This window comes from Accipiter gentilis, chromosome 21, assembly GCF_929443795.1.
Source record: "Accipiter gentilis chromosome 21, bAccGen1.1, whole genome shotgun sequence".
In the NCBI taxonomy this organism is placed as follows: domain Eukaryota; kingdom Metazoa; phylum Chordata; class Aves; order Accipitriformes; family Accipitridae; genus Astur; species Astur gentilis.
In genome coordinates this window covers 6552907-6562509 of record NC_064900.1, presented here as the reverse complement: position 1 = coordinate 6562509, position 9603 = coordinate 6552907, and positions in this window count along the sequence as shown.

The following is a 9603-nucleotide window of genomic DNA, read 5'->3' as shown; positions in this document are numbered from 1 at the left end:
TACCCTTCTCTGGTCCTGAGAGGTCTGCAGCAACCTGTCCTCATCAACCTGCTCAGATTAATGAGACAGATGGACAGCAGAAGCTTGTGAAACTCGTTTCTTGCTTTAATTATTTTTAGCTCCTTTCTTAATATTACTCTGACTCGAGAAAAAAAAAAAAATCCAGCTGTAAATGTTGCCGCTCTTTTTAAGCTCATTCTCACCAGTGCTCCCTCCCCACCTCCTACCTGGGGTGGGTCCCTTCATGCCCCCTTGTCTAGTTTTCCTGAGACTGGAAGCTCTTTGGGGTAGGGACTTAATGAATTTCTTGTGTTTGCTCTGCGGCAGAGATCTTGTGGAGCAAGATAATAATCTGTGTGATCATTTAATTTAGATTAGATTGCACCACACACAGAGACAGGGCTGAATTAAAATTGCATAGGCAATTTGATTGTGATATTTGCAGTGATTTTTTTTTTTAACATTACAACTTCTTTAATATAGTGCTTAGTGCAATGACTCTCTCATAAACTCTACTCCTTCTTCCCACCCCAAAATCATGTATGATGTGGCATATATTGGCCCCAGTTAAACACTGGACAAGTTGCAGCCCTTGGCTGTGACAACGTGGTATCACTGGAGCAGGGCAGAGAAACAGGTCAGTAGTGAGTTGTGGGAACCTCAGAATGAGAGGATGTGCCAGCAGGTTGCTAACAGCAAAGACTGCTCAGACTCCTGGATCTCCAGCTCCATCACAGGCTTTCTGCCCTCATGCACGGAAAGTTGAGAGAGGCCACCATTCCCAAACCTGGTCCATTCCCTCTGGATCGCCTCCAGCCTGTTTCTCTGCCCTCACCTCCAACACCAACTCCCCTAATTCTTCTTTTCAGTTCTACGTGTCCCCAAGTTCTTTAGTAAAGATTTCAAATAACTTGGATAAACCTCAGTGTTCCCTCTTAATCTTTCCCCATCTCCTTGCCCATCAGTCCCAATGTTCCTCTGTGCTAAGTTTGTCTGGTGAGTGTCTGTGCACTCCTGTTCCCTTGTGTGTCTCTCTCTCTCCAACCTCCGCTTGCGTCGCTTCCTTTGGTTTCTAGCCACAGTCTCAGCATCCTGTCCAGTTCCCAAACCTCTGACAGCTTCACCCAGCCTATCTGTCCTTCCCAAACTCCTCACTTTCCACCTTGCCATCGCTGGCTGAGTTGCTAGGCCCCTGCACTCCTGCGGCTTAAAGGATTGTTTGCAAATGGTATTTGTTGTGCTTTCACACCACGGTTGCTGTCACTACAGCCAGTGTTTGAAGTGCAGCGTCTAACACGTGCCACTGAGGTGGAATAAACCTTCCATCACTCATCCTGCAAGCCAGGATGCCCCCCTGACAACAAGTATTGTTAAAATACTCTGCATCCACAGAGGTTATTCAAGACCTTACTGGATAAAGCCCTAATCTGACTTCATGGTTGACTCTGTTTGGAGCACGATGCTGGAGTAGACACCTCCGGGGGACCCTTCCCAACCTGAATGGTCCTATGCTGCCATGAAAATAACCTTGCCCGCTGGATGTAAAGTAAACAGAGCTTTCCTGGCTGGCACAGCCTGCCAACTTCTGATGAAACTTAAGTTCATATCATACCATCTAAGCAGGATATGCCTATTCAGCTTTGGTCGCTTTACATTTTTTACAAAACTCACTTGTTTTCACAGTGGAGGCCAAAAAGGAACTCAAGCAGCTAATAAACAGCAGATAATGTATGCAGAGCAGCTTGCAGAACCAGTACAGACTCCTTGGAGAAATGGGAGGAAGTTACCACAGCTCGTGTCAAATAAGAGTCGCACGAGATTCAGATCCTGCTGATCTTGATTCCCTTCTGCTCAGCCTTTACCTTCCCCGTTCCCTCTTCCAGCAGTCTGGAAAGAGTTGACACATCCTGAATCTGCACAGCGCACAGCGATGTGAGCTTAGCCCGCAGGGGATGTTTGTCATGTAAATCGCATCCGCAGTGGATTTTATACGGCAAAATAATATTACTACAAGGGTAGGTGGGAGCATAACAACTCTCTCATCTGGTGTTTGGGTATTAGGCTGGAACTTTCAGGTCCAAGTCCTTCCTCTGTTTCACTGAAGGCGTAATCTGGGGTAGAGGAGCTCTCGCTGTGAGGCAGAACTGGGACTTCAGGCTCTGCGTCCCACAAAGCAGGCTGATCGTATAACGCCAGCATCCCACCAAACCCCTCTCTAAAATTACTGTTTTGATCCTATTTTCCTGTCATTAAATTTGGGTCGTGTTAGAACATGTGTTTTGCAGCGTGTCCGCAAAAGGACGGATCCTGCTGTGGTTGGTTTTCTTCTGCATCCAGTCTCGGGCAATCGGTGCTGCTTGTGCGGAGAGGAGATGGGGCTTTTAAAAATGAGGAGGGTGGCTTCTGCAGGAATGCCTGACAGAGGAAGGGCTGTGGAGGGGGCCGGGGGATCATACTGGTGTGTCCCCACGAGCTCCACACTGCACCGTCCGCAGGGAGCCCAAGGGGCTCGGCCGGCTGGAGCAGTTCCAGGAGTATACGGGAAGAAAAATGCTGGGGGCCCAGTGCGTATGTGAGAAAAAGGGCCTCGGTGTTCAAAAGTACCGTTCTGCTCTCCAGGGAAACCCATTCACGTTTTCATGCAAAGAAGCTGTGGAGCTGCAGGGCTGTCGTTACCGTTGTCCCTCCTTCCTGCCTCGGAAAAATGAACCTGTCTGGTCCGTGATGGACTACGCTGCTGGGGCTCTCGCCGTGCCCTCTCGTGACGCACAGCCTTTCAGTAGCCGGGGCTGTCGAGTTGTTTATCGAAGGCTGGTTATTCCTAAGTGCCTGCGTGTGGGTTTTCCTCGGGTAGCGTGGCTGCCCCTTCCGCACGGGATGGCTCTCCATCGCTGGAAGGGAGCAAAGCCCGGTTATGGGAACAGCTGCTCAATTTGAACTGGAGGAGGGGTTCTGTGAGCCAAACCCAAATGCTAAAGCTACTTTTGCTCCTCAATTCCTCCCCTCCGCCTCAGCCGGAGCATCCTCAGCAAACAGGATCCCTCCTTCGCAAAGGTCTGCTGCAGCATCAGCTCCTCCTGTGGTGCCTGTGCCCCTCTTCTTCCCTCACACCTCCTCCATCCTAAAGGGCTTTTGGGGTCTTGGCGTTATCGGTAATAGTACTGATGCTTTCTATCCTACATCTGGGATTCCTCCTCAAAGCTGGCTGTCTGGCGCCCACGGCTCTGGGGTGTTTGTGTTGGTTCTCTGACCTCTCAGTTTCTCTCCCTGCTGGTCGCAGCAACACGCTCGTCTCACGGCTAGCAGGAATTTTTAATCTTCTTTTCGTGTTGGAGGTAAGAGGCTGCGCGCACACGCGCACACACACACACATGGGCATGCAGGTGAATTGAAAGGGCTGTTTGTGGCTCTCTCCTGTCGCTGAGCGGTCTCTGTCCCCAGCGTCCACCTAGAATTCCCTGCTGTTTTGGGTGGCACGCCGCTGCCAGCCCACAGGCTGTTTTCACCGGGCAGCAGCTCCGGCCACCTCTCCTGTCCAGACTGCGGTGTGACTGACTGGTGGACATCCGTGTCACTGGGGAGGATGCAAGGAGATACCGTGCCTCCCACGTGGACTTGGAGTGTCCTAATCCCCTCTGGCCGAGGTGCCCGTGCATCCCACAACACACACCAAACACTTAAGCCTCACGCAGGAGTGTTGCCTCTGCCAAATTTTGACTTTCTAGCCCTGTGCCAGGGTGACCCATGAGTAAAGCAAGAACGCTCCAGGAGATTTAGTATCTATTTTAAGAAAGAAAACAGATGATCCCACTTCCACTTTTTTTCAGAAATTAATTGTTCCAGGGGCAGTGGGAGGAGTAGGGTCTGAGACCTCTGCCTTCCACCGCAACCCCGGCTGCTCCTCTTACTCCCTGGCTGAGCGGGAGAGTTGTCCCAAGCAAGCGCAGCCTGGTCTGCTGCCTTTCTCTTCCCCGTGCTTGCTAGTTTGCGTGGGGCTTGGAGTAATGTCATCCTCATTAGGTTTGCTGTTACTTTTGTCAGGCTTGGGTCACTGGGCTCAAAATCTTTGCTAAGGGCCAGAGAGATGGTATGATGGCACGAGCCATGTTTCCTTAAAAGAGCAAATGAAGCTAAAAGCATCTGAACCATTTTTACTTGAAAGCACCGAGAACACTGAACTGAGGCGAGACTGACAAAATTATAGGCCGAACAGTGAGGCAAGAAATTAGACTGCATTCTGGTACTCTTCATTATAGCTTTCAGAGGTACTTCAGTGCTATATACAGACACACCATGAAATGATCTCAAGTGAAAATTGCTGGGGTGGATGTAGCGTTTATGCATTTCCCTGGCTGTGAACTGAAATCTCTCTGTGCTTCCTGCCTGCCTCAATGATAAACCTCCTCCCAGACCTCCCTTTCTCTCCTGCACCCCCTCAAATACCTGCCTTGAGTGCTGCTCATCTGCCTGCCTCAGTGAACTCTGCTTTACCTAGGGTTTCTTGTGAACTTTTCAATGTAAACCTCTATTCTGGGTTGTCTGCTGGGACAGAAAATGGTGAGACCTGCTGCTGTCTGCCTGGTTTTCTACCCTGTATCCCTGAAGTGCACTAGAAGACAAGGAGCCGTTTAAGGTGCCGTTCAGAACTGCATCTTGCTATCTCACTGCCATTTACATGCTGCTCAGGTTTTAAAACCTTGCACTAAGTGCCTTTTTTCCTGAAGCAGCAAAGAGCAGCTTCATCAGAGTCACCTGCAGGGCACCTGCAGTCATACAAGCGTTATGGAGCTTCAGGCTAATCTATTTATTTCTATTAAACCAAGCCTCTGAGAGCCAGAAATCAGGAATTTCAGCACGCACTTGTGTTCAGCTTTGGGGCCGTTTTCTCCCAGGACTCAGTCGCGGAACGAGTGCTGTGGGCCCAGGGCTGGGAGCGTGGTGGGAGCAGGGCCACCGCAGCTCCGTCAAGCCACAGAGTGATTCCTTGTGACTGGTGGCTGGTGACAAGGAGCAAAGTGGGTTTTGGAGGGGAATGTCTCATCACAAAAAATGCCCGATAGCCAAAAGCCCGTAGCATTTGGCTTGCTAGATCTGATGAACAGCAGATACTCTGTTTAACATCTGAAAGTCTGTAATACTGATCACTTGCCCAACACTGCCTGCTATAAGGCCACCTTCTTCACTTCTTTTAACTATGCTACGTATAGCAACTTTCCATCCCAGTGGCCTGATTCATGCTGAATATTTTCAAAAGTGTTAAGCTAGAACTAAAACATGGCGGGGGACACACACACACACACACACACAAGCAATTTTGCCTTTGTTGAAACCCTACCTCTTAAAATTGAACTCTCCTGGGGTTTAGAGCTCAGACTCAAAATTTGGCAGGGAGTTGCTGCAGGGCTATGGAGAAGCCCTCTCCTGCTCGTGTAGGGGTTTGTCTGATGTGCCCCAACCCAGAGCTGAGGTTGCACGTACAAGTAACATCTCATGAACAGGTTTGGGGGCTGAGTGCTCTGACCGGCGTATCTGCTCTGAGGGCATGTGGGCTCTGCTGAGATCCTGTGCAGGACTGATCGATTACTTTTGTATAACTACAGCATCTAGGAGGCCCAGCTGAGATAAAGACCACCCTGAGCTGGGCACTGGGCATACCTGTAGTAAGGGGAAGCTGTCTCCCTGTACGCAGGCAAGACCCACAGGGTGGGATGGTTGCAATTGGAGCCACAGAGGCTTGAATCCTGCTGGTGGAAGGGCTGTCAAGGGAGGTGGGGGGCACAGGCGGTTGCCACAGGGGGGTTAGAGAGCAGGAGCAGCCTCTGCTGAAGGCACCAAAGCATCCTGGCAGCAGCAGCTGTCGGCCAAAACCCAGCCCTTTGGGTGCGACCACAGCCATCACCCTGCGCAGGGTCACGCTGGTGGCTCAGCTAGTGGGAGCAAACCCAGAGAAAATGCAGAATTACAGAAGAACTTCATAATCCTGCACATGATCAATGCTCTGAGGAAAGAGAGGTTTCCTGCGTTAGTTTCCCACTCTAACAGCTGCGTGCGGTCTCCTGACTCGGATAAACACCACGTTTTTGTTTTTTTTCTTTAAATTGATCTAACCTCTTGGTGGCAACGATACGGTGTGGCAGTGAGTCACAAAGGATAATTACGGTGTTTGAAAAACAATCTTTGTCAGTGCCAAGTGTTTTATCTGTAACTGGTCATCCCCCAGGCTTGTCCTCCCCACCTTCCCGGGCAGTCTGCAGCTCAGCCGGCCCTCCCTGACCATCAGCTTTCTGAAGCGAAGCTCCAAGCTGCCCTTCAGCTTTTAGCTTAGCCCAGTCACTTCACCTGAATCCTGCACTTTGCATTGGAGGGGGACTGTCCCACGTCCCGTGTGAGAAGGTGGCTGCTGCTACCCTCTCCGCAGAGCCACTGGGGCACATTTTGGTCCATGTGAGTGGGAGCAGGGGACCTGTCCTTGTGCCAGCATCTTCCCTGAGTGGCCTCCAGGGAGCTCACAGCTGGGAGAAGGTGCTCCGCCCTCTTGGAGTAGCTCCAGAGGCAGAAGAGACCAGCAGTGAAATTATTCATACTTTTATCACTGACCTGGCTCTGTTCTCGGCCCTGATTATTCTGTTCTTGGGTCCTAGGATGGCACTGCCCAAAGCAAAGACCTGCTGTTGTGAGGCCCATCTCCCAACCCCGTCCAGAAAGATTCAAACACGAACACCCAAGGGAGATTGCTAATCTTCTCTCTTGGCTCCTAGGAAGAAGTCCATGAATAAACTGCATTTTGCTAGCTGTTACGAACTCCATAGTTGCTGGTTCACTTTAAACTACTGAAACTTTAGCCTTGAGCTTTCCTCCATGGAAGTTTTTGGTGGTTTAGAGATGCCCAGGAGAACAGGAGAGGTCTCTGTACGGTAACTCTGCGCAATCTCCCGTCCGGACCCAGCCTCCTCCTGGGCCAGAGCCACAGTGCACTCCCCCATGGACTCGCCAGCTCTCTGTAATGCAGCACGGGCTGTCACCTTGCAGGGCTATGGTCCCGAGGGAATCTTCTTTCTTCAGAGGCTACCTCTGATCAGCTGAGCCAGCTGCCTCGGGGCTTCCTCCGCCAATGCAAAAAAAGTAGGCTGGTTTTGCATTAGAAGGGTAATCTTCACATTAATTGCCATCCGTCTGTAACCGTAGGAAAATTTGAGAGCCCATTCTTTCTATGGCTTAAGGCGTGGATGTAACAGTGCTGATATCAAAAGACAGAAAACAATCATGTTGCTGCTATTAATGTTTCCGAGGCAAACTCTGGGCCATCAGCAACTCGGTTCACCAAATTCCTCCTGCTGCTCACGTGCGATCAGTGCCTGCCCCTTTGCCTGGTGCCTGTGTTACTGTTCCAAGAAAGATGTGGGCTGGCTGTAGCGTCTTTGCATTGAGGGGCTTCACATTTATGGGATGACTGTGTTAGTCAAAGGCAGGAAACTTTCAGGTATGCAGAAATGAGCTTTAGCGTTGATTAATTCTAAATATCTCCCAAAAAGTAAGACAAGGCACCAAATGCAGTGAGAGAAGAGAACTAGTTGTTATTTCTAACCTTTTCTCTTTCAGCGCAGAACATTAACCTTTTCAGTCCCTCATTAGAGATGTCGGTGCGTGAGTGTGTTCCGATATACGTTCTGGGAAGGGGGCCGGAGCTGCTTCACGGCGTGCAGCGTGTGCTGGCACACAGCGGTGACACAGCTTTCGCAGCAGCGCGCTGCGGCTGTGCGACCAACGCAGGAGACCTGCGCCGCGGCCGGACTCAGAGGTTATCTTGCAGCCCAGGCTGGGGTTGTCTCTCCAGAGCTAAAGCAAGGGTCCTTACGCTGCACCAGAGTAAAAGGTTGGCTGTATTATCCTCAGTGCTTTATTTCTTGGATGGGGGCAGGGTTTCTTTTTTTTTTTCTTTTCATTTTCACAACGGAAAGTGCATGGGAGCCCATTCCTTCAGTAAAACAGAAAGCTATAAAACTTTTAAGTGCCCAAAGTTTATTGCAGCACTGTGTAAGACTTGTCCTCATTCTGGGAGGGACTTGGAGAGAACTAAACTGCTGTTACTCACCTTGGTCGCCAGCTGTTGTTGCCTCAATGGGTCAGCGCTCATCAATATGGGCCAACCGTAGTACGATATTTGTGTAATTAATTCCTTGCCTCAGCCTTCCTTGGGGTACTAAATATTTCCATAAAAGTTCTTGCCGTCTGTATGCTCCCCTCCAGATTCTGGAAGTATTTCAATGTATTAGAGGGAAAGTTAAATTATTATTTCAAGTGCTTGCAACAATAAGGACATTTGCAATTAAATATATACATGCTTTGGTGCATACGACTGAAGGATGGTCTCAAGTCATTTGCTGACATGGAATTGTAGTGACAGGAATGGGGACACATTACTTCGGAGATTTCACCATGAACTTTTAGAAACAACAGGAGTTATATTTGATAAAGATATCTAATATAAGAATGGTAGGTACTAACCTTTCCTTATCCATTGATAAGAAGGCAGGTACTAATCCACTTTTATTATCTTATCTTTTGAAAAACCAGTAACAGGTAAGGTCTGCCAGAATTTTGTTCTTTTAAGGCTTGTGGATTTGTAGTTTCTTTTCAGTTAAGAGATTCAAAACTGTGAAGTATTTGAGTAGTTTGTAGAAAAAGCATTTTAATATCTCGCAACATTACACAAACTACCAGTACTAAGTTAGGGAACATAAATAACAAAAAAACCCTTTCATTTGAGTCTTTAAGTTAGAAACTTCTCTATGCCTGTAGATATTTGATTAGTTTAAACTGTGTATTTCTAATCTGTAGGGTTTTACTTGTAGCAAGCAAGCAAATATTAATGAACCTTTGAGTTTTAGGGACTTAGTAAAAAATTCAAAGAAGAATAAGAGTGTAGGAAAAAAATATAACAAAACTCAGTGTGGGATCTTACGAAAGGGGAAGAAGACTTTTAAGCCAAATCTTTAGCAGGCTGGTGTTACACACTTATATACTAACAAGCACCAAGATGTATGGGTTCAGGCAATCTGGCCAGGACCACTTGTGTGCAACATGGAGAAGAAGGGACAGTGGCTATCTGGACGGTGGCTATCAAGTCCTCACCATGCCTCTTGGGTTTCTCTTGACTGTCAATAGCAAAATAAATTTTGGACGGATGCTGAGGGAGGGCTCCCTTAGCAGTCAGCACCTGCTAGGGGCTGGTCCTGCACCTGAGGATCCGGCTGGCTGCAGCTTCCCCATGGGCTGGGCTGCTGCCCCATGTCTGACCTTCCTTGTTTGGACCATCTATTTGAATTATACACCCAGACTCTATTTTTCTGTTGGGCCAACAGGGAAAGGAAGAGTATATGCGATACGCTGCAGCCTTGTTGCCATCATTCTGGTGTTTGGATGCTGGGTCTTCTGCTGACGAGTCGTCTGTGTTGCAGTCGTGGCGGTCTTTTGGCCATGATGTGACCAACGCGCTCCTCGGTGTGACCGTGGGGAGCAGTGTCCTTCATTCCCAGTTCAGGCCTTTCTTGTAACCCTCCCTCTGGTGCTTACAGACATTTCCATTCGTGCTTCGTTTGTACC